This window comes from Oncorhynchus clarkii, chromosome 5, assembly GCF_045791955.1.
Source record: "Oncorhynchus clarkii lewisi isolate Uvic-CL-2024 chromosome 5, UVic_Ocla_1.0, whole genome shotgun sequence".
In the NCBI taxonomy this organism is placed as follows: domain Eukaryota; kingdom Metazoa; phylum Chordata; class Actinopteri; order Salmoniformes; family Salmonidae; genus Oncorhynchus; species Oncorhynchus clarkii.
In genome coordinates, this window is record NC_092151.1 from 50978266 (window position 1) to 51005268 (window position 27003).

The 27003-nt window shown below is 41.2% G+C and overlaps 1 pseudogene; it reads right to left on the reverse strand.

The window, feature by feature from the left end:
* Nucleotides 1-809: 809 nt before the first annotated feature.
* Nucleotides 810-27003, reverse strand: part of LOC139409707 (26S proteasome non-ATPase regulatory subunit 1-like) — a 114169-nt pseudogene continuing 87975 nt past the window's right edge.

Genomic DNA, 27003 nt, shown 5'->3' on the forward strand with positions numbered 1-27003 from the left:
AGACATCAAAACTATGAAATAACACATACGGAAGGAATCATGTAGTAACCAAAAAAAAAGTGTTATCTAAATATATTTTAGATTTTTCAAAGTAGCCAGCCACACTTTGCCTTGATGACAGCTTTGCACACTCTTGGCATTCTCTCAACCAGCTTCATGAGGCAGACACCTGGAATGCATTTCAATTAAGACGTGTGCCTTGTTAAAAGTTCATTTGTGGAATTTCTTTCCACACTTGCTTCATTCATTCTTGCCCAGCGACATTTCGAGAGAACTCATCTCTTCCCCTGATGGCAATGGAATAAAGAGGGCACATTTTAACAGCAGCCACTCATTAAATACAAATTACCTTTAAGTCTTAACAGTTGCTTCTCATGTTAAATATCAAACGTTGCCTCCATACCCCCAACTGGAATTCCACAGTCTTCCATATAAACAAATAAAACCAAAACCAACTGGGGAAATAGAAATACCCTGTGCCACTTAAACTCAATTAGAAACAGCCTCATTTAGTTAGCTGTCTTTCCATCAACAAGTGTTAACAGCTTGCATTATGCAGCCAAAAACCTCAGTTGTGATGTCTATTTTTATTAATTAGACCTGTATGTCTAAGCGTAGGTGAGTATGTCCTTGTAAATTCAATGTGACTGTGTGTATCATCAAGCCCTTGGTATGGTAAGGAATAAGCTAAACTGGGCGGAATAATGGCAGGCTGATGAGGAAAAACTGCTGAGAGAATGTAAACCAGCCTAAATGTGTAGGATTAGAGGGATTGCGCTATGTACATGCAGCACATGCAGGAACAAAAATAAGCACACATGCTCCATTCTCCATTATATATATATTTAATTTTAATTTTATTGTACTAACAGAAAATTAGACCATTTAACAAGATAATGTAAAACATTCCCTGTCTGACAAGGACAGGACATTCCCTGTCTGGCCAGGACAGGAACGTGTAAAAGAGGGACGGAGGGGGGACAAAGAAATGCATGCTGGGATGTCAAGATTCTTCCTGTAGAAGCCTCGTAATGCCACCTGTGGAATAGAAAGGCCAGAGCAGTTAGAAGGATACGACCTGAATAGGCTGCGTTTGATCACAAAACACCTAATTCGTTGCTTGTTTTTACAAGAAAGTTATGGTAATTAGGCCTATCTATATTTCAATGTTTATTAACCCTTCTCCTACAATGTCCGTCCCTGCGGAAATCTAGAGATGTTTTTTGTTGTGGTATGGACTGCATCTCAATCCACCACATCCGCCGATATCACCCTTCCGCATCTGCGGCAAAAGGTGGCAGTGCTAGACTTGTCAGACCATGAGACGTCCCAAAAACCGGTCTTCTCACGAAAAAGTCAAAGCGTCCTAACGGTTTGGCCTTACAAACTATTATGAGAATTCCCATGAACACGACGGTATTCTCCATTTTGCTCTCTAAGACCCCCACAAGCATCACTGGACTCTTCTGAAGTCGGTTCAGCCAATCTGCCAACTTCTGTCTGTAGTGTCTGAACAGTTTGTGTTACACACTAATCTCTCACGAACACAGACATATCAGTTGTTTTGTTCTAGGACGCCCACAAAACTTGTCTGAATGTCCCCTGTACCAGTTTTTAAAAATGAATGTAAGTATATATGGAGATGGGTTAAATAAATATATATAAATACAAATAGCTTCCTGATCTTTGTTATATCTCAGATATAGGACAGACACTTCAGAACAATTTATTTTGTTTTATTTGGGACAATCTGTTCTTCCATGTAGTGAATCTGTGATGCAATGTGTTTCTATTGGCTAATAGCAGTAATGCCAAATTCAATGTGTCAAATGTTTTTTTTTTTTATACTGAACAATATAAACGCAACATGTAAAGTGTTGGTCCCATGCGCTGAAATAAAAGATTCCAGAAATTTTCCATACGCACAAAAATCGTATTGCTCTCAACTTTTGTGCACAAATTTGTTTACATCCCTGTTAATGAACATTTCTCCTCTGCCAAGATAACCCTGATTCAGCAGCATGATCATTGCACAGATGCACCTTGTGCTGGGGACAATAAAAAGGCCACTTTAAAATTTACAGTTTTGCCACACAATATAATGTCACAGGAACTTAAAGCTCCCTGCATCCAGGTCACCTACAGCACCTGATGTCACAGGAAGGCCAAAAAGATCATCAAGGACAACCCCCCAAGCCACTGCCTGTTCACCCCGCTATCATCCAGAAGGCGAGATCAGTACAGGTGCATCAAAGCTGCATCAAAATCAGCTTCTATCTCAAGGCCATCAGACTGTTAAATAACCTATCACTAGCACAGAGAGGCTGCTGCCTACATACACAGACTTAATCATTGGCCACTAATAAATGGAACACTAGTCACCCTAATAATGTTTACATATCTTGCATTACTCATCTCATATGTATATACTGTATTCTATTCCACGCCGCTCATACATTGCTTGTCCATATATTTATATATTCTTAATTTCATTCCTTTACTTAGATTTGTGTGTATTGGGTACATGTTGTGAAATCGTTAGATATTAGTTGTTAGATATTGCTGCACTGTCGGAGCAAGAAGCACAAGCATTTCACTACACCTGCAATAACATCTGCTAAACACGTGTATGTGACAAATAACATTTGATTTGAGGGAGTCTGGAATTGGCATGTTGACTGCAGGAATGTCCACCAGGTCTGTTGCCAGAGAATTGATGTTAATTTTTCTACCATAAGCTAACGGCGTTTTAGAGAATTTGGCAGTACGTCCAACCGGCCTCACAACCAAAGACCATGTGTATGGCGTCGTGTGGGCAAGCGGTTTGCTGATGTCAACTTTGTGAGAGTGAGAGTACCCCATGGTGGCAGTGGGGTTATGGTATGGACAGGCAAAAGCTACGGACAACGAAAACAATCGCATTTTATTGATGGAAATTTGAATGCACAGAGATATCGTGATGAGATCCTGAGGCCCATTGTTGTGCCACCATCAGCTCATGTTTCAGCATAATAATAAAAGCCCTTAACCAACAATGCAGTTAAGAAAAGTGTTAAAGTATTTACTAAAATAAACAGAAGTAAATAAAAAATAATTAAGGCGCAACAATAAAATAACAGTAGCGAGACTATATACTGTACTGGTACAGAGTCAATTTTAGTCGAGGTAACAGGTCATATGTACATGCAGGCAGAGGTAAAGTGACTATGCATGGATAATAAACAGAGTAGCAGCAGCGTAAAAATGGGGGTGGGGGTACAATGCAAATAGTCTGGGTAGCCATTTGATTAGATGTTCAGGAGTCTTATGGCTTGGGGGTAGAAGCTGTTTTATTTAGAAGCCTCTTGGACCTGGACTTGGCGCTCCGGTACCGCTTGCCGTGCGATAGCAGAGAGAACAGTCTCTGACTAGGGTGGCTGGAGTCTGACAATTTTTAGGGCCTTCCTCTGACACCGCCTGGTATAGAGGTACTGTATGGCAGGAAGCTTGGCCCCAGTGCCGTGTGCAGTACCCTCTGTAGTGCCTTGCGGTCGGAGGCCGAGCAGTTGTAGAACCAGTCAGAATGCTCTCGATGGTGCGGCTGTAGAACTTTTTGAGTATCTGTGGACCCATGCCAAATCTTTTCAGTCTCCTGAGGCCATGCCAAATCTTTTCAGTCTCCTGAGGGGGAATATGTGTTGTCGTGCCCTCTTCACGACTGTCTTGGTGTGTTTGGACCATGATAGTTTGTTGGTGATGTGGACACCAAGGAACTTGGAGCTCTCAACCTGCTCCACTACAGCCCAGTTGATGAGAATGGGGGCGTGCTCGGTTGTCCTTTTCCTGTAGTCCCCAATCATCTCCTTTGTCTTGATCACATTGATTGAGGGAGAGGTTGTTGTTATCCTGGCACCATACTGCCAGGTCTCTGACCTCCTCCCTATAGGCATCCTTGTCGGTGATCAGGCCTACCACTGTTGTGTCATCGGCAAACTTAATGCACGACCCCATGTCTCAAGGATCTGTAAACAATACCTGGAAGCTGAAAATGTCCCAGTTCTTCCATGGCCTGCATACTCACCAGACATGTCACCTATTGAGCATGTTTGGGATGCTCTGGATTGACGTGTATGACAGCACGCTCCAGTTCCCGCCGATATCCAGCAACTTCGCACAGCCATTGAAGAGGAGTGGGACAGGCCACATCTAACAACAACTATGCAAAAGGAGATGTGTGTCGCGCTGCATGAGCCAAATGACGGTAGCACCAGATACTAACTGGTTTTCTGACCTAAGCCCCTACTTTTTTAAAAAAGGTATCTGTGATCAACATTAGAGGTCAACCAATTATGATTTTTCAATGCCAATACCGATTACTGGAGGACCAAAAAAAAGCCAATACAGATTAATCGGCAGATTTTAAAAAAATGTCTTTGTAATAATGACAATTAGAACAATACTGAATGAACACTTATTTTAACTTAATACATTAATAAAATCCATTTAGCCTCAAATAAATAATGAAACATGTTCAATTTGGTTTAAATAATGCAAAAACAGTGTTGGAGAAGAAAATAAAAGTGCAATATATGCCAGGTAAAAAAGCTAGTTTAAGTTCCTTGCTCAGAACATGAGAACATATGAAAGCTGGTGGTTCAATATTCCCAGTTAAGTTAAGAAGTCTTAGGTTGTAGTTATTATAAGAATTACGAGGCGTCGACTATTTTTCTATTTTACTCTCTATACCATTTGTATTTCATATACCTTTGACTATTGTATGTTCTAATAGGCACTTTAGTATTTCCAGTCCCTCTCCTCGCCCCTACCTGGGCTCGAACCAGGAACACATCGACAACAGCCACCCTCGAAGCATTGTTACCCATCACTCCACAAAAGCCGAGGCCCATGCAAAGCAACGGCAACAACTACTTCAAGGTCTCAGAACGTCACCGATTGAAAAGCTATTAGCGCGCACCCCCGCTAACTAGCTAGCCATTTCACATCGGTTACACCAGCCTAATCTCGGGAGTTGATAGGCTTGAAGTCATAAACAGCTCAATGCTTGAAGCACAGCGAAGAGCTGCTGGCAAACACACAAAAGTGCTGTTTGAATGAATGCTTACGAGCCTGCTGCTGCCTGCCACCGCTCAGTCAGACTGCTCTATCAAATCGTAGACTTAATTATAACATAATAACACACAGAAATACGAGCCTTAGGTCATTAATATGGTAAAATCCAGAAACTATCGTTTTGAAAACAAAACGTTTATTCTTTCAGTGAAATACAGAACAGTTCCGTATTTTATCTAACGGGTGGCATCCATAAGTCTAAATATTCCTGTTAACATTGAAGGTTGTGCAATGTATGTCATAATTACGTATAATTCTGGCAAATTCGTTTGCAACGAGCCAGGGCCCAAACTGTTGCATATACCCTGACTCTGCGCGCAATGAATGCAAGAGAAGTGACACAATTTCCCTAGTTTAATATTGCCTGCTAACCTGGATTTCTTTTAGCTAAATATGCAGGTGTAAAAAATATATACTTGTGTATTGATTTTAAGAAAGGCGATGTTTATGGTTAGGCACACATTGGTGCAACGACAGTGCTTTTTTTGAGAATGCGCTTGTTAAATCACCCATTTGGCAAAGTAGGCTATGATTCAATGATAAATTAACAGGCACCGCATCGATTATATGCAACGCAGGACAAGCTAGATAAACTAGTAATATCATCAACCATGTGTTATTGCATATTGATTATGTTAAGATTGATTGTTTTTTTTTTATAAGATACTTTTAATGCTAGCTAGCACCTTACCTTGGCTCCTTGCTGCACTCGCATAACAGGTAGTCAGCCTGCCACGCAGTTTCCTCATGGAGCGCAATGTAATCGGCCATAATCGGTGTCCAGAAATGCTGATTACCGATTGTTATGAAAACTTGAAATCGGCCCAAATGAAATTGGCCATTCCGATTAATCAGTCGACCTCTAATCAACATATGCATATCTGTATTCCCAGTCAAGTGAAATCCATAGATTAGGGCCTAATGAATTGACTATTCAATTGACTGATTTCCTCATATGAACTGTAACGCAGTAAAATCTTTGAAATGGTTGCATGTTGCGTTTGTATTTTGTTCAGATTTGTTTTCCTTTCTTTTCCTTAAATTATGCTTATCAATATGATAATTTAAAGATTTTCATTATGAAAATTCATTAAGATAACCACTGTGGTGTGTATTTCAAATCCTCTTACATGCAGAGCAGGAGCATTTCTAATCCCAAAAGGCATGACAATATCTAAATCCCCTAATTGTATTTTTTTTTTATTTTTACATGTTGTACAAGCCTTCATGGGAAGTAATTGGGACCAAGACAAACATAAGTGTGCTGATGGCCAAAACGGACAAAATCTATCTCGGCTCACTCTTTGCTGTGCAATTACTGCCATTACAGATGGAGGGTTTGCCCTCAGGGAAAATGGCAGTATTGTTTACATTCCATATGCACTGATGGGTGCGAGCCAAGTTAGGCATGGTAACAAAAACCCAAAGACCTGCACTGTACCATTACCTCTCTCTGCTATCTCTGTACCAGCGATGGGGCAGAGCCACTCTGTCTGAGACTGCCTCACTGCTCTGTATAGCAAATTACAAGGTAATATTAAATATTCAGGCAAAAGAAAGTTTGAGGGGAAGAATGGTCACTGTATGTGCCACTAGGCTACAGATCCAATGGGGTTGCGGTTCTAAAATATTTTTAGCAATGTGACCCATCTACAGCTTTTGGTCAACAAGACCGGTTTCTAACCAGCACCCACTCTTTCAGAGAGAACCCATTACGAATTACCTGCGAACCATCAATGGATCCAGATCCATCATTTGATAAACACTGGTGTAAAACACATACCTTTTACGCGGAGGGCATTCACTCATCGATGTACTCAAAGGACTCAGGGGCCTCTGGCTCCTGTTCCTCCTCCTCGATCTTTGGGCCGTGGGCAGAGACGGACTCCACCAGCTCCTCATCTTCCTCACTGGTGTCTTTCATGATGATGATGCCACCAGTGTGCAGCTGAAGACAGACCAATGGCATGAGCAACTATAGGCTGTTTGACCAATGACGACCGTCTTTTTGATCTCAAGGGCGGTGGGTGTCGTGCTGTGTTAACACCCAACACCTTGTCTGCCTCCCCACTGATCAGTACACCCCATCAAACATCACCCACCTGCCCCACAATAATCTCAACTCAAGAGAACACTGTCATACTGTTTAAATCTCACCCTCTCCACTGTCAACACTTGACTAGCAGGCATATGCAATAATTGGACACATTTGACAAGGTTTCACCGAAGGCTCATGTCTACGTAAATCTCTGAAGCCGAGAAGTGAGAGAGGAATTCTCAAAACGATCCACAGACGAGGTGATGGATAACAGTGAAGGGATTTATCGTGGCTGCAAGAAACAGGTATTTTTTCAGTCTCTCGGTCTGCCTGTGAGGATTTTGAGGAGATGGTTGCCTCAGTCATACACAGCTATCAAATTACCATCGCAGTGGTTGTACTGTACATCAAGCAGCTTTGTTATCACTGTGCATTAGTGTTATAGATATGGTTGTTTAAGATATGATGCGTTTCAGGTCCACACTAAAGCTTCTGGCATGGTGAGCAATGCACAGGCTTGATTCTAATGCCTACATTATCACTGGGCAGCTAAGCTAACACTAAACTACTTACAGACCACACTACAAGGTCTTTGGAACAGTGCCCTGATTGCCTTCTATGGAACAGGTGAAATTAAATAGTCACGATATGGAGGGACATTCTGTCGGAGGCACACCCTGACCCCGCAACAATAGATTAAGAAACAATACTCCCAATACAGAGGTATTTTGTTTTTTAAATGTAACCTTTATTTAGCTAGGCAAGTCAGTCAAGAACAAATTCTTATTTACAATGGCGGCCTACCCCGGCGACGCAGGGCCAATTGTGCACCACCCTATAGGACTCCCAATCACGTCCAGATGTGATGCAGCCTGGTTTCGAACCAGGGACTGGTTCAGCCTCTTGCACTGAGATGCAGTGCCTTAGACCATTGCACCACTTGGGAGTATTGTTTCTTAATCTATGCATAGAAAAAACAAAATGTGTAATGTTTTAGAAGATCGACGAGAGCAAAGAGGCACCTGTGTCACATGGTAAAATCAACACAAGTCGAGCTAAAACCAATCATCATGGGTCATAACCCATGATGATTGGTTTTAGCTCGACTTGTGTTGATTTTACACGTAACCAGACAATGCTCCGTGTTATAGGAGTGGGATTACGTTAAGTGTGCGGGTGACTGCATAATGCATAGATCTCATTTTATTTATTGTGGAAACCTGTCAACACTTTGCGCGGGGCCAGAGTTCAGTGGTTTAATGCCGGCAACGTTAAGACTCATAGGGGTCAGATATAAGGTCCAAAACCAAACAACCAGGGGTTATAATCTCAGACTGAATAGAAATAAAAGATGGCTGATAAAAAGACAGCTTCATTGCTGGACACACACCAACAGTACGTACCGGTTTGAAGGGCTGGTAGCGGCACGTTTCGGGCATGTTGAGCACTTTGAGCTGGGCGGGCATCACTCTGGCTGGGTTTTCCATCAGCTGGAAGTTGGGCTCGGGCTCCTTCTTCTTCTCTTTCGCTTTCTCCTCATCTTTCTTCTCCTTCTCAGCCTCCTGAGAGTCCAACAAACCCAAACAATGCTAAACAAACCCAAACAATGCCAAACAATGCTAGCGTTTCCCCCCTCTCTTCCGGAGGAAAACCCATGACTCAGTGACTACAAAATGCATTGGATGATACAATAGATGTCAATGAGCGTAACCCCGAAATAAAGTGGGCTTTTCATGTCACACGTTTCCCGACAACCGAAAAGTTTCAACTCTGGAAGATGTGTTGATTTTGAGATGTGTGATACATACACCTTATCTGTTGCACTTGGTGGACAGTGATTTGTTAGGCTATTTGCAGCGCCCCGCGCAAGACAATCTCACTGTTCGGCTATCCAAACAATACAACAAACTCCCCCTCTATAAGACACTGTGTCAGGTCTGAGTTATTGAATGGTACAAGGTCCTGTGAGGGGAGCGACATGAAAATTAAGTTCTTCAAGCTTCTTTGGCCTGCCTTTTTTTAGTTGGTGACTTTCCGTTTCTCTGAAATGGACACACTTTCTTTTGGTCCAGTTAGTGTGGTAGAGGTGGGAAAACTATTGTTATCCATCAATAATGATCAGCCACCAGGTATAAACAACCTTGATGACAGCTGTATTGCTACCCCTATTTGCTATATATTTAACCAAAATCTAAAGGAGTGTGTCCACAGGTGTGGAAGGAAGCTAAAGAAATTTCACTGCCCCAAAAAAACAGCAAAGCACCTGTTGCTGGCTCTAACAGCCACCCTATCAGTTTGCTGTCTGTTCTTAGTAAACTGATGGAGAGAATTGTGTTTGACCAAACAAAATGCTATGTTTCAGAGAACAACTATTGACTTTCAACATGCATATAGATAAGGGCATTCAACTTGTACTGCATTGACTAAGATGACAGATGATTGGTTGAAATAAATGGATAATAAGATGATAGCTGGAGCTGTATTGTTAGATTTCAGGGTAGCCTTTAATAATATTGGCTTTACATCACCTGCCATCACATGGTTGGAGAGTGTTCGTCAATTGAAGTTCTTCGAACATCAGATATGTACAGCACTCTTAATTTTTTACAAATGATTTGCCACTGGTCTTACGCAAAGCTAGAATGAATCCACACAACATGTCAGCACCTACAGACAGTGAGCTCACTGAAATTCTAAATAAGGAGTTAGTCAGTATCAGCATAGGTGATTAACAATAACTTGGTATTAAATACATATAAAATTAAAGCATTGTAAACTCAGCAAAAAACAGAAATGTCCTCTCACTGTCAACTGCATTTATTTTCAGCAAACGTAACATGTGTAAATATTTGTAGGAACATAAGATTCAACAACTGAGACAAACTGAACAAGTTCTGAACAAGACTAACAGAAATGGAATAATGTGTCCCTGAACAAAGGGGGGGGGAGAGTCAAAATCAAAAGTAACAGTCAGTATCTGGTGTGGCCACCAGCTGCATTAAGTACTGCAAAGCATCTCCTCCTCATGGACTGCACCAGATTTGCCCATTCTTGCTGTGAGATGTTACCCCACTCTTTCACCAAGGCACCTGCAAGTTCCTGGACATTTCAGGGGGGGAATGGCCCTAGCCCTCACCCTCCGATTCAAGGTCCCAGACGTGCTCAATGTAAATGAGATCCGGGCTCTTCGCTGGCCATGGCAGAACACTGACATTCCTGTCTTGCAGGAAATCACCCACAAAACAAGCAGTATGGCTGGTGGCATTGTCATGCTGGAGGGTCATGTCCGGATGAGCCTGCAGGAAAGGTATCACATGAGGGAGGAGGATGTCTTCCCTGTAACGCACAGCGTGGAGATTGCCTGCAATGACAAACAGGCTAAGTCTGATGACGCTGTGACAAACTGCACCAGACCATGAAGGACCCTCCACCTCCAAATCGATCCCGCTCCAGAGTACAGGCCTCGGTGTAACTCTCATTCCTTCAACAATAAACGTGAATCTGACCATCATCCCTGGTGAGACAAAACTGCGACTTGTCAGCGAAGAGCTTTTTTTGCCAGTCCTATCTGGTCCAGCGTCGGTGGGTCTGTGCCCATAGGCAACGTTGTTGCTGGTGATGTCTGGTGAGGACCTGCCTTACAACATGCCTACAAGCCCCCAGTACAGCCTCTCTCAGCCTATTGCAGACAGTCTGAGCACTGATGGAGGGATTGTGCGTTCCTGATGTAACTCGGGCAGTTGTTGCCATCCTGTACCTGTCCCGCAGGTGTGATGTTCAGATGTACCGATCCTGTGCAGGTGGTGTTACACGTGGTTTGCCACTGCGAGGACGATCAGCTGTCCGTCCCGTCCCCCTGTAGCGCTGTCTTAGGCGTCTCACAGTACGGATATTGCAATTTATTGCCCTGGCCACATCTGCAGTCCTCATGCCTAAGGCACGTTCACGCAGATGAGCAGGGACCAGATGAGCAGCATCTTCTGTTTGGTGTTTTTCAGAGTCAGTAGAAAGGTCTCTTTAGTGTCCTAAGTTTTCATAACTGTGACCTTAATGGCCTACCGTCTGTAAGCTGTTAGTGTCCACAGGTGCATGTTCATTAATTGTTGATGGTTCATTGAAGAAGCATGGGAAACAGTGTTTAACTCCTTTACATTGAAGATCTGTGAAGTTATTTGGAATTTTACGAATTATCTTTGAAAGACAGGGTCCTCAAAAAGGGATGTTTATTTTTTTGCTGAGTTTATTTGGTTCAAACTATTCTCCAAGACGATAAACCTCAACTGGAGTTGTGCATAAGGCTGTTGCGGTGACCGTATTACCCCCACACCTGAGTCATGTAAGGCAGTCAAATTCCACGTGACCGCTTAGTCACGGCAAATAGGCTTCTCCAAGCTCTGATGCTGCTGATGGTCATTAGTAGCCTACCAAACTTGCTAACTGCCTGGTACTCAGCACTCTATTGTCCCTCCAATCACTCTGACATCAATGCAAATGTAATCGAAAATCTAATCAAACACTTCATGAGAACCATGAGCTCATGTTGTGCAACATTTCTATAGGCTATGCAATTGTGAGAGAAAACAGAGTGATGGACAATAAAAAATTGAAAAAAAGGATCCCAACAGCTTTCTATATGCTAGGCCTAATATATTTATTTCTCAACTTTCCTAATATTAAGCACATTGCTTATCTTTACAACAGGAGTATAGCCTACCTGGCTGGCATGAAAATGAACTACGGGAAAGCGTCCTCCATTACCTATTTAAGTGCATAGATGACATGCATTTTTTCCCACTGCCCCTGTTTCGAGACAGGTGCATGATAATGGTCCATTCTAAATCAAAACACATTTCACACATATTATTTAGTATATATAAAGACAATATTAAATCAACAATAGTCTGATGGGTGACAATATTAGCCTATTATGTCATGTGAATTATATATTATCACTTGTGAATGACACCCAGCATAAGGCAAGAAACAAAGCCTATTTCTTTTTACTTTTTCAAATCATAGTCACAAACCTCATGTAACCTAGCCCATAGGCCTATATATGTTTTTGATAAAGTGGCCAAATAACTTAAAATTTAGCACATTTATCCACTTTTTCAAGGGGTGTAGAACCTAACTGGCATACATAAGCAGCACGTGAGTTTCAAGTTTGGTGAAGATAATTTTCACCACAAAAATGCAGCTTTATAATAAAAGCATTACGTGCAAAGTGGCATTTGGTCACTTTTGATAAGTGTTTTCCCATTAATGGAACATTCGTGCTTATAGCCTACTGCCATGTGCGCAATAATGTGAAGAAATAGCCTATAGTTTATCAACATTTACAGCTAAACATTCTGCATCAGCCACATTGCGTAAAAAAGTTTTTGTTGATGCTAGTAGTAACTATCGCATCCCACAACTGCCCCAGGCTGTGTTTGTAATATTTATTTCTCACACAGAATAGGTCAACTTTTGTACTATGGGGGATAGTAGATTGACAAAGGCTAGTGCTTTTGCTGTTCATTAGGCCTACTCATCTTGTTGACTGACGAAAAGTAAATGTGGACAGTTCTTCCAATATCTTCAATATGCACCTCAGAATTAGATAAGGATGAGCGCAGTTGCATCCCCGATTTGTCTGTCTTCACCTGTAGCCTGTGAGAAAGACCCAATCACATGATAGAGAGCCAAGTGAGTGAGAGGTGCTTCGGAGCACTCAGGGAGTAGGTCTCAACGCAGCAATCAGGGAGTAGGTCTCAACGCAGCACCCAAGGGCACAACGGCCACTGGCCGCAAAAGGCATGATTTTTTTTTGGGGTGCATTAAGGCCACACAAAGGGGATGCCATCGAGAAATTAGAGGCATTATCAAGTGCTTGTCAAATTGTGAATGAGAGACTAAGCTCCTGTCTCAGCCTCCAGTATTTATTCTGAAATAGTTTGTGTGTCGGGGGACTAGGGTCAGTCTGTTATATCTGGAGTATTTCTCCTGTCTTATCCGGTGTCCTGTGTGAATTTAAGTATGCTCCCTCTAATTCTCTCTCTCTTTTGCTTTCTCCTTCTCTCTCTCTTCTCTCTGAGGACCTGAGCCCTAGGACCATGCCTCAGGACTACCTGGCCTGATGACTCCTTGCTGTCCGCAATCCACCTGGTCATGCTGCTGCTCCAGTTTCAATTGTTCTGCCTGCGGCTATGCAACCCTGACCTGTTTACTTTCAAAAGCCAACTGGCATTTACTACTGAGGTACTGACCTGTTGCACCCTCTACAACCACTGTGATTATTAGTATCTGACCCTGCTGGTCATCGATGAACGTTTGAACATCTTGGCCATCTTCTGTTATAATCTCCACCTGGCACAGCCAGAAGAGGTCTCAGAGACTGGTTCCTCTCTAGGTGTCTTCCTAGGTTCCGGCCTTTCTAGGGAGTTTTCCCTAGCCACGGTGCTTCTACTTCTGTATTACTTGCTGTTTTGGGTTTTAGGCTGGGTTTCTGTACAGCACTTTGTGACATCAGCTGATGTAAAAAGGGCGTAATAAATACATTTGATTCGATTGATTAAGTGTGTAAAGCCTGAACAAAAAAAACAAAGCAGAGCTCATGCCTTTCAAGCAACTTTTTTCAAATCATCATTCGAGTTGCATCATTCAGCCTTGCAGTGTATTAAAAATCAAAACATATAGCCCAACGTTTGTAGAACAACTAAAGTTACATTAATAACTCTAAATTAAGCATATACGAGAACCTATTTCTTTGTTAACCGCTCAACAAAAGAATAGCCGCATGTGAGCACTCCCTCAAATCGCTTGGAGAAAATATTGTTTCCATTTTATTCAGCTTTGTTCAATTGTATTCTTCATACTATAAAAATGATGCCACAGAATTCTAAGCAAAGCTTGTCTGCTAAATTAACTTGTTTAGCCCACAGCCATATGGCATAGCCAGATCAGGACAAAACATAAGGACAACTCAGAGTATGCTATTCTGTTCTGAAATAGACCAATTTTTTTTTCCCTCGAACCATCTAAAATAAATAATGGATTTATTGTGAAGGGGTAGGCTATATTACATGGATGTATTAGATATTTTAAAATGTAGATGTTTCAAAGGTCGACATCGGTGTGTGGAAGGCTGTGTGTGGAAGCCAGGAGATGCTAAATGTGTTTGTTAATTAACATAATTTACAGTGAGACCGACAGTTATTTGCTTGACCATCACCGGCTGAAGAAATGTTGTGACCGCTACAGCCCATGTTGTGCATAAAGGGTGTAACCATTGAGCAAATAGAGGAAGCTAAACTCCTAGATATAACATTGAATGTTCAATTATATTGGTCAAGTCATATTGACAAATTTGTTGTGAAGATGGGAAGGGATAGGTATATGTCTTATCAAAAGTTGACACAAATCAACTGCACCAAATGTTAAGGCTCTGATCTGTCCCATTTTGATTACTGTCTGGTAATATGGTCAAGTGCAGCAATGGAAAAACCTAGTAAAGTTGCAGCTGGCTCAAAACAGAGCAGCACGTCTTGCCCTTAACTGCACACACAGAACTAACAACATTCATGCTAGTTTTCATGAGAAATATTACTGCATTGAATATTCCAGATTGTCTACATAATCAAAGAACATTCAGCTCAGACAACCACACATAGCCCACAATACATGCCACCAGGGGTCTCTTCACAGTCCCCAAGTCCAAACAGAATTCACGGCAACACACAGTATTATATAGAGCCATGATCGTACGGAACTTCCTTCCGTCTCCAATTACTCAAGCAAACAGCAAAATTGCCTTTAAAAAACAGATTAAATATCTAATGGTATGGCAGGGACTGAGAACACACACAAATGCATGCACACACACACAATTGTTTTATGCATTGTTTGTATAATTGTTTTTCTGTATTGTTTGTATATCCTATTTTACATTTGTGTGACTGTCCTAGTCTATCAGTGCATCAGTGTTTTGTTACTTGTCATATTTTGCATTTTTGTGGATCCCAGGAAGAGTAGCTGATGCTTCTGTAAAAGATCAAAATAAACAAACAAACCTTGTGGCACTTATCAGAACCTGGCCTGTCATTCTATGTATGCCCTCCCGGTGTTACCTATCCCTGCCTCTCATCTGTTCCCTGCCCAGGCCTCTACCATTGCATGTGTGGAACCGGCTGCTTACCAGGAAGCCCTGCACTGTCTGACGCTAGTGGGTGCAGCGACTCGTATCAGCACACCTGTTTGTCTGTGTGTGTGTTTACTGCAGAACAAACACTCCCATACAGTGTTTGTGTGAGAAAATGGCTAAACTAAAACAACATAAGGCCCTTCTCGTTAACCTTGATGACAGCAAGCCCAATCAATCAAAATAAGACGATCCAACTTCGCTTTAGATCGCAAAGCCATTCCTCAACGAGGACATGAAACCAAACATGGCGATAATACCCTGTGGTCGACATCCTACTAAAAGCAATACTGGTGCATAATGGTACACGTATCAGTACCGTTCGGTACTGGGACCTCGGTTCGATCTGCACTGTGAACCCACATTTTTTTTATTTATACAGTACCAGTCAAAAGTTTGGACACACCTACTCTTTCAAAAGCTTCCTTTCTACATTGTAGAATAATAGTGAAGACAAACTATGAAATAACACATATGGAATCATGTAGTAACCAAAAAAAAGTGTTCAACTAACCAAAATATTTTTTATATTGAGATTCTTCAATGTAGCCACGCTTTGCCTTGATGACAGCTTTGCATTCTCTTGGAATTCTCTCAACCAGCTTCATGAGGAAGCTTTTCCAACAGTCTTGAAGGAGTTCTCACATTGGCTGCTTTTCCTTCACTCTGCGGTCCAACTCATCTAAAACCCTCTCAAGGTTGAGGTCTGGTGATTGTGAGGGCCAGGTCATCGGATGCAACACTCCATCACTCTCCTTCTTGGTCAAATAGCCCTTACACAACCTGGAGGTGTGTTTTGGGTCAATGTCTTGTTGAAAAACAAATGATAGGCCCACTAAGCGCAAACCAGATGGGATGGCATATTGCTGCAGGATGCTGTGGTAGGTTAAGTGTGCCTAAGTGTTCCTTGAATTCTAAATAAATCAGCAACAGTGTCACCAGCAAAGCACCCCCACACCATCACACCTCCTCCATGCTTCACGGTGGGAACAACAAATGCGGAGATCATCCGTTCACCTACTCTGCGTCTCACAAAGACACAGCGGTTGGAACCAAAAATCTCCAATTTGGACTCATGAGACCAAGGGACAGATTTCCACCGGTCTAATGTGTTTCTTAGCCCAAGCAAGTCTCTTCTTATTATTGTTGTCCTTTTGTAGTATTTTCTTTGCAGCAATTCGACCATGAAGGCTTGAATCACACAGTCTCCTCTGAACAGTTGATATTGAGATGTGTCTGTTGCTTGAACTCTGTGAAGCATTTATCTAGGCTGCAATCTGAGGTGCAGTTAACTCTACTGAACTTATCCTCTGCATCCTCTTTCCTATGGCGGTCCTCATGAGAGCTATTTTTCATCAAAGCACTTGATGGTTTTTGCGACTCCACAGTTTTTAAAATGTTACGCATTGACTGATCTTCATGTCTTAATTTTTTTTATTTTACCTATTTTACCTTATTTAACCAGGCAAGTCAGTTAAGAACAAATTCTTATTTTCAATGACGGCCTAGGAACAGTGGGTTAACTGCCTGTTCAGGGGCAGAACGAAAAATTTGTACCTTGTCGGCTCGGGGGTTTGAACTTGCAACCTTACGGTTACTAGTCCAACGCTCTAACCACTAGGCTACCCTGCCGCCCCGGACTGTCTTTTCTCTTTGCTTATTTGAGCCGTTCTTGCCATAATATGGACTTGGTCTTTTAACAAATAGGGCTATCTTCTGCATACTACCCCAACCATGTCAGAACACAAATGATTTGCTCAAACATATTAAGGAAAGAAATTCACAAATTAACTTTTAACAAGGCACACCTGTTAAATAAAATGCATTCCAGGTGACTACCTCATGAAGCTGGCTGAGAGAATTCCAAGAGTGTGCAAAGCTGTCATCAAGGCACAGGGTGGCTACTTTGTTTTTAAAAAAACATTGTTTAACACTTTTTTTGGTAACTAGATTATTCTATATGTATTTTTTCAGAATTTTGATGTCTTCACTATTGCGGGTCCTTTTCCAACATATATATATTTTTTTACTCTACATTGTTGGAAAAGGACCCGCAAGTAAGCATTTCACAGTTAGTCTACGCCTGTTGTTTATGAAGCATGTGACAAATACAATTTGATTTGTTTGGTGTATTCCAGCTGTGTGCTTCATGGGTGAGTTGGTCACATCAGTGGAGAGAGGGGCTGTGGGACCCTGCCAATGCTGAGAAATAGCTGCTCCTTAAAGGGATAGTTCCCTCATTTCATATTTTGTAATAACTGCTCCTTTAAAGGGATAGTTCACTCACATTTTAATTTATCGTTTTCTTACCTTTGAAATGGTCTTCTCTGCAGTAGTCGGAACTAGAAGCACAAGCATTTCACTCCACTCGCATTAACATCTACTAACCATGTGTATGTGACCAATAAAATGTGATTAGATCTGATTTAGTCTATGTGCCTGGAAATGACTTCTGAGGTAAGAAATCGATCGAGCAGTTTATGGATTTGGAGTGAACTACCCCTTTAAAGAGCCCTGGTACCGGGCCCAAAACGTCTCAGACTGTGGTTCAGGTCTGTGAAGCATTAGCACCTCACTATCAATTACACGGACCGTTCCTCAATAGGCTGTTCAATATGAGCAGAGCTCTGTTTGATACGGGGGCTACAGGATTCTTGCTTGAGGATAGTTGAAAACAACTACATAGAAACTAAGACTTCATTTGAAGTTAAAAAATAATATAAAAATAGAATGTGGTCTCTAAATGGTCTCGCCGTCGTAAAAGGATGGGTTTTGTTTCCACACACTCACCACTTCCATCTTATCCTCCTCTTTCTCCTTCTTCTCCTTTTCCTTCTTCTTAGCTTTGGCTGTGATGGAGAGAACAGCAGTAGACACCTTTCATGGAGAAAGAGGGAGTGAGAGACTAAATGAAGGGAGTATTGCAATACTTTAGGCACTGAGGCCGATCCAAAAAAACGCATGAACCACAAAATACCCCGTTTTTTTATTACGTTATTATATTGTACCTCGGTTCTAAAATGAAACCAAATTTAGGCCCTAGACTGAGCAGCTAAAATAACTTGGTCTCAGACTGCGAACATGGCAATGAAATTAAAATGATGACAAAGACTTCAAAAAGGGACACTAATAACAAAACCATCCAAGAAATTGATCTCGGCTGAGGAAACTTCATTCAGAATGGCAGCATTCAGAGTAGCAGCAAATATGACTTCAACTGATCAAAACAATGTGACATCCTTTCGCCGTTGGGGAACTCTCACCTTCTCCTTCTCTTTCTCCTTGGGCACCTCCAGGGCCGGAGGGTAGGTGAAGGTGGAGGGCTTACAGTTGGAGCGGTATTGTACCTTGGGCATCTGGATAGGGGGGGAGAGTGTGGTCAAACACCAAAAAAAAGCAATGATTGTAAAGTCCGACCCATCACTCATTGAAAAGGGATGTTCCGTTTGACTTATTCATAGATTGGTTTGACAACAAGAAACGCTGAAAACACCACCTTCTTCCTTTGGCCACATTGATACGAATACCACTCAGCATTTAAACAAAAATGAAAAAGCTATTGGTGAGCATTGTAGTTACGGTGTGTGTGTGTGTGTGTGTGTGTGTGTGTGTGTGTGTATACGAGCGCATTGAGCGTTGTATCTGAAATGCGTTTTCATGGAAAGTCAGCTGTAAATAATACAAATGATTTATTTCACAGGAACAAAATAGTATAGCGCCTACTCTCTTGTCGTCAATTGATAATGCCCACAGGAAATTAATGTGTTAACATTTCCCGTCAAATTCTTAAACAGCACCATATAGGGAGCCACCACTGACCAGAGAGGCTTTCATTTAGTTTGTTATGTCATAACTCACTTCTGTTCTCTGCAGGGTGGTAAGTATGAGAGGGAAGGGGAACATAAAGTGCTTCTCTGGCTGTCAAAGCAGTGGGTGACTTCACCTGCGATAAAAGGCTGGCATGGAATGCCGACGTGGCGCAATATGAGTGCTGGTAAACAACGTCTTCTCCTTAAGGCGCACAACTGCTGATCTGGGCAACTGCTAAGGCTGGAACAGGTGGAGGCAGGAGGGATCATTGTCTACAGTGCCTTGAAAGTATTCATACCCCTTGAAAGTATTCATACCCTTTGACTTATTCCACATTTTGTGGTTTTACAGCCTGAATTCAAAATTAAATAGATTTTTGTTTTAACTCATCTACACACAATACCCCATAATGACAAAGTGAAAACAGACATTTTTGCAAATTTATTGAACATGAAATACAGAAATATCTCATTGTCAGTACATAAGTATTCACACTCCTGAGTGAATAATTTGTAGAAGGTCCTTTGTCACCGATTACAGCTGTGAGTCTTTCTGGGTAAGTCTCTAAGAGCTTTCCATACTGGGATTGTGCAACATTCTCCCATTATTCTTTTCAAAATTCTTCAAGCTCTGTTGAATTGGTTGTTGACCATTGCTAGACAACCATTTTCAGGTCTTGCCATAGGTTTCCAAGTAGATTTAAGTCAAGACTGTAATTCCTGCACTAAAAACATTCATTGTTTTCCATTATTGTGCATAGCATGATGCAGCCACCACTATGCTTGAAAATATGGAGAGTGGTACTCAGTAAAGTGTTGTATTGGATATGCCCCAAACATAACACTTTTTATTCAGCACAGAAAATGAATTGCTTTGGCAATTTTTTTGTAGTTTTACTTTTGTGCCTTGTTGCAAACAGGATGCATGTTTTGGAATATGTGTATTATTTAAAGGCTTCCTTTTCATTCTGCCAGTTAGGTTAGTATTGTGGAGTAACTACAATGTTGTTGATTCATCCTCAGATTTCTCCCATCACAGCCATTAAACTAACTGAGTTAGGAAGGCCTCCTGTATTAGTAGTGATTTGATACACCATCCAAAGTGTTATTATTTACTTCACCATGCTCACAGGGAACATATCCAATATGTTTTTTTTACCCATCTACCAATTTGGTGCCCTTCTTTGCGAGGCATTGGGAAACCTCCCTGGTCTTTGTGGTTGAATCTGTGTTTGAAATTCACTGCTCGACTGAGGGCCCTTGCAGATAACTGTATTATAGGTCGTCGACCCATTATGATTTTTCAACGCCGATACCGATTGTTGGAGGACAAAACAAAGCCGATACCGATTAATTGGCCAATTTTTTAAATGTATTTGTAATAATGACATTTACAACAATACTGAATGAACACTTATTTTAACTTAATATAATACATGAAAATCAATTTAGCCTCAAATAAATAATGAAAAATGTTCAATTTAGTTTAAATATTGCAAAAACTAAGTGTTGGAGAAGAAAGTAAAAGTGCAATATGTGCCATGTAAGAAAGCTAACGTTTAAGTTCCTTGCTCAGAACATGAGAATATATGAAAGCTGGTGGTTCCTTTTAACATTAGTCTTCAATATTCCCAGGTAAGAAGATTTAGGTTGTAGTTATTATAGGAAATATAGGACTGTTTCTCTCTATACCATTTGTATTTCATATACCTTTGACCATTGGATGTTCTTATAGGCACTTTAGTATTGCCAGTGTAACAGTATAGCTTCCGTACCTCTCCTCACTCCTACCTGGGCTCAAACCAGGAACACAACGACAACAGCCACCCTCGAAGCAGCATTACCCATGCAGAGCAAGGGGAACAACTACTCCAAGTCTCAGAGCGAGTGTCGCTTGAAACGCTATTTGCGCGCACCCCCGCTAACTAGCTAGCCATTTCTCATCACATCGTTACACCAGCCTAATCTCAGGAGTTGATAGGCTTGAAGTCAAACAGCAGAGCTGCTGGCAAAACACACAAAAGTGCTGTTTGAATGAATGCTTATGAGCCTGCTGGTGCCTACCATCGCTCAGTCAGACTGCTCTATCAAATCATAGACTTAATTATAACATAATAACACACAGAAATGCGAGCCTTGGGTCATTAATATGGTCGAATCCGGAAACTATAATCTTGAAAACAAGACGTTTATTCTTTCAGTGAAATACGGAACCGTTCCGTATTTTATCTAACGGGTGACATCCAAAAGTCTAAATATTCCTGTTACATTGCACAACCTTCAATGTTATGTCATAATTAGGTAAAATCCTGGCAAATTAGTTCGCAATGAGCCAGGCGGCCCAAACTGTTGCATATACCCTGACTCTGCGTGCAATGAACGCAAGAGAAGTGACACAATTTCACCTGGTTAATATTGCCTGCTAACCTGGATTTCTTTTAGCTAAATATGCAGGTTTAAAAATATATACTTCTGTGTATTGATTTTAAGAAAGGCATTGGTGTTTATGGTTAGGTACACGTTCCAAGCAACGACAGTCCTTTTTCGCGAATGCGCACTGCATCGATTATATGCAATGCAGGACACGGCAATACGCCATGTTTATGTGTTGCAAGACCAACCCATGTAGTAAGCTCCAGCGTAAAGAGAGTCATGCGCTATTGAATTTTCATACCGGAAGGAGAAACACATATTACGCATTGCATTGTTTGGTGAACGCACAGATTCAGCTGTTTATATATCAATCATTATGGCGACTAAGTCAAGTCTAGATATACAGATGTACACACAACTTTAGAATAAATTGATTGGGACGGTGAGACAGAGATTGTTGTAGGACGCTTAATTTAGTAATTGAGGAGGAATATTTTTTGAACTGGAGAGGACATCGTTTTGGACCGCTAATGCCCTTGTTTGAAATTAATAATATAAAATATTATTTGTGATTTTTATTTATTTTAGAAGCAATATATAAACATTTAATGTCATGAAATGTGAGATGCGTGTCTGCCGCCCCACCCCAACCCACACGAAATAGCCTATTTGAGGCTGTTGAGGAGTGGGCAGGACCACATCAATGGCCAAAGTGAAATGGAGACGGTAGATACAGCTGGTCTGTCATAATATAATAGACAGTAGATCTAGCTGAAATGTCATAATATAAAAGAGACAGTAGATCTAGCAGGTAATAATAATAGAATAATATATTATATATATACAACCTTCAACTCTCTATATATATCTGTTTATTATACCTGTTGATACAGGGCTCATATGTGAAACTATTCTAACTGAACATTTTCTTTCACAGTGACACTGACTCCGAATGGGAGTCTTATCTGGTGTCCTGTGTGAATTTAAGTATGCTCTCTCTAATTCTCTCTCTCTCTCGGAGGACCCGACCCGAGTCAGGACTACCTGGCATGATGACTCCTTGCTGTCCCCAGTCCCCTTGCCACTGTTCCAGTTTCAACTGTTCTGCCTGTGGCTATGGAACCCTAAACTGTTCATTTTTACTCTTGAGGTGCTGTCCTGTTGCAACCTCTACAACCACTGTGATCTCCACCCGGCTGAGCCAGAAGAGGACTGGCCACCCCTCATAGCCTGGTTCCTCTCTAGGTTTTTGCCTCTCTAGGGAGTTTTTCCTAGCCACCGTGCTTCTACACCTGCATTGCTTGCTGTTTGGGGTTTTAGGCTGGGAAATAGATTTGATTTGATAGAGGACTGAGTGTCATCCAAATATTGAAAGTATGTAAATAGTTACCCATGTTATTTTGTAAATGTATATATATTTTTTTTCTTCTTTTTTTTCTCTCCATTTTTTGGGGGTGTGTGTTAGAATACCATTTTGGTATTTTGTATATAGTTATTTGTTTCAAAATGTATACCTTCAATTTGGCCACTTGGGTACATTTGGGCTACTTGTGTGGGACACCTGGGTGACTTCATAATAAATGTAATGTAGCACTCATTTTGGAAGTTATCATTCTGAAACTTTGCACAAGTACTGTTGCCCTCTTATATTTTTCACTGAAAGTGTCCCCATCATCCTATCTGAATGTTTGTTTTATCTTGTTCATTTTAAAGATGATACAAAAATAAAAAAACATATGTTTTTTTCATTGTTTTATCTAAAACAGATCTATTGTGTGTTATTCTCCTACATTCAATTCACATTTACACAAACTTCTGAGTGTTTTCTTTCAAATGGTACCAAGAATATGCATGGTGCTGTGCCTGAGCTACAGGCTGTTAGATTTGGGTATGTCTTTAACGAGGACAGCAATCCCTTTGCGAGGCCTTTGCATGGCCAAAGCTGGAGGAGAAAATAATCTCACTAAAAACTTCCAAATAGTCAAAACCATTTAATTTTGGGTTGGGGGTGAAATCCCAAAAGATGCTTATACATTCATTGGCTGTCATAGCTAATTTGTAAACATACCTATACATCTATATATAGGAGAAATGTCCTCTGGTCTGATGAAACAAAAATAGAACTGTTTGACCATAATGACCATCGTTTTGTTTGGAGGAAAACGGGGGAGGCTTGCAAGCCGAAGAACACCATCCCAACCGTGAAGCACGGGGGTGGCAGCATCATGTTGTGGGGGTGCTTTGCTGCAGGAGGGACTGGTGCACTTCACAAAATAGATGGCATCATGAGGGAGTAAAATTATGTGGATATATTGAAGCAATATCTCAAGACATCAGTCAGGAAGTTAAAGCTTGGTCGCAAATGGGTCTTCCAAATGGACAATTTCTAAAGTTGTGGCAAAATGGCTTAAGAACAACAAAGTCAAAGTTTTGGAGTGGCCATCACAAAGCCCTGACTTCAATCCTATAGAAAATGTGTGGGCAGAACTGAAAAGGCGTGTGCGAGCAAGGAGGCCTTACAAACCTGACTCAGTTACACCAGCTCTGTCAGGAGGAATGGGCCAAAATTCACTCAACATATTGAGTGAAGCTTGTGGAAGGCTACCCAAAACTTTTGACCCAAGTTAAACAATTTAAAGGCAATGCTACCAAATACTAATTGAGTGTACTGTATGTAAACTTCTGCCCCACTGGGAATGTGATGAAATAAATAAAAGCTGAAAGAAATAATTCTCTCTACTATTATTCTGACATTTCACATTCTTAAAATAAAAAAGGGGTGATCCTCACTGAATTATATGTCAGGAATTGTGAAAATCTGAGTTTAAATGTAGTTGGCTAAGGTATATGTAAACTTCCGACTTCAACTGTACATGCGTATACTTCAGATGCACCCCACTCACACACGTTGTTTACCTTGAGGTCCTTGTTGAGCCCGATGATGGCGGTGGGGGTGAAGGCCAGGGAGAGGAAATGGGAAAGGGGGAACCAGAACCAGAACTGGGTGAATACCAGCAGGCCCACCACTGATGGCATGTGGGTGTGGCCCGTCCTCGACTGCAGCGAGATGGTGACGTTACGGCCACCTACACACACACACACACAGGAAGGGGAGTTTTGACATATTCGTGATAATACAGTTGTGATAATCTTTGTGCTTTGGCAACAATGATCTTCCACTTCAGTCAACCATAAATCAGAGAAATAGAGAGACAAACAGACAGAATTAGGTGCAAAAGGGGGATACAATGAAACTAATCTCGTTCTCAGACACTTCCGCCCAAATGCGCTAAGTGTCTGGTGGACCAAAGAGTCAAACTTGGCCTTCGTCAGCCAATACAGAAAGACAGGGAGAAACTCCCGGTGCATAGACATTGGTTTAATCTACCAACCAACCATCTCCTTCCTATAACATCTTTCCCCTAATCTTCCCCAGTATGTGTCTTGTGCACCTCGGTTATGGAGCCACGCTTCACAGTAGTGTGATTTGCAAAAATGGACAAATACAGAATTCTATAGTCACTCCAACCAATGCCAACTTTTAATTGTTGATGTCCCAGGCTTACAGTTGCATTCGGAAAGTATTTAGACCCTTTGACTTTTTCCACGTCACAGCCTTATTCTAAAATGGATTTAATAGTTTTTCCCCCACTCATCAATCTACACCAAGCCTGGGCAAAGGCCAGCCCGGGGAAAGTATACGGTCAGTGACATGATTCAATACGGGCCACGGAATCATGCTCAGATCACATAGAGAATTTGCGATAGTAAAGTTTTGAAAAACGTATGTTAGTCAAATTAAAAGCCCAATGAATACTCGCCTTTGCGTAACGATTTAAGGCCCACCGCTTGTGGGACATTTATTTTGAAGGCAAGAGTGGACATCGAAATATTTATTTATTGAGGTATCAGGGAAAGCTGCGTGCTTAATGTGCAAAGAGAGCATCGCTGTCTTGAAAGACAACTTGTCCCGACATTTCCAGATGAAGCATGCAGAAAAATATAGGAATATGGTCTTCTGAGCAGAGGGCAAGTGCATTGAAAGAGTTGCTTTCTTCAGTTGGAAAAATCAGCAAGGACTTTTCACAAAACTGCATTCAGCAAACGACAGAATTGCGAGAGCTAGCTATGTACTGTCCCACAAAATTGCTAAACATAGCAAGCCAATCACTGAAGGTGAAATCATTACAGAATGTTTAATTGACTCTGCAGCAATTCTTGCCCCGACAAGAAAGAGCGGTTTGAAAATGTTTCCCTGTCAAGACAAACAGTGACACGGCGTGTTGAGGACATTGCAGAGAATATGGAACAACAGTTGAAAGACAAGGTAAAGGATTTCACATATTTCTCCTTGGCCCTGGATGAGAGCAGTGATGCACGTGACAAGACGCAGATGTTGATATTCTTACAAGACATAACCCCAGACTTTAAAATTACAGAGGAGCTTGCTTCAGTGCAGTCAATGAAGAGCACAACCGCAGGGAAACATTTATTGGAAGAGGTTTTGAAAAGTTATCCAGTGTGACCACTGATGGGTGCCCAAACTTGACAGGAAAAACATTGGTCTTTTGAAAAGGATACAAGATCAAGCAGCTGAGCTGAACCCAGATAAGAAAATTATTTTCCTGCATTGCATTATTCATTTAGTGCTACTCTGTAAATGTGTTCTGAAAATTAGCCATGTTGTGGATACAGTCAGTAAAGTGGTAAACTTCAAAAGAGCAAAATCTTTAAAATCACAGACAGTTTGTCTCACTGTTGGATGAGACAGTCAGGTCATGCAGATCTCCCCTGCCACACAAATGTGAGATGGCTGAGTTTGGGGAAGGTGCTTAAAAGGGTGTGGGACCTGAAGTCAGAGATTGCTGAGTTTTTGCAAATGAAAGGAAAATGTGGATTTCCCTCAGTTGCAAGATAAAGAATGGTTGGCTGATTTTGCCTTCACCGTGGACATCATGGCCCCCATGAATGAACTGAATTCCAAACTACAAGGGAAGGGCCTTTTTGCACATCAGATGTACAGCCTTGTCAAAGCCTTCAAGGGAAACTTACTCCTCCTGACCCGCCAAGTAGAAGTCAACAATCTCACCCAACTTCCAACACTACTAGTATGTTCTAGAGGTCGACCGATTATGATTTTTCAACACCGATACCGATTATTGGAGGACCAAAAAAAGCAGATACCGATTAATTGGCCGATTTTTATATATACATTTGTAATAAAGACAATTACAACAATGCTGTTAATATGATACATAAATAAAATCTATTTAGTCTCAAATAAATAATGAAACATTCTCAATTTAGTTTAAATAATGCAAAAACAAAGTGTTGGAGAAGAAAATAAAAGTGCAATATGTGCCAGGTAAAAAAAGCTAACGTTTAAGTTCCTTGCTCAGAACATATGAAAGCTGGTGGTTCAATATTCCCAGTTAAGTTAAGAAGTTTTAGGTTGTAGTTATTATAAGAATTATGACGCGTTGACTATTTCTTTC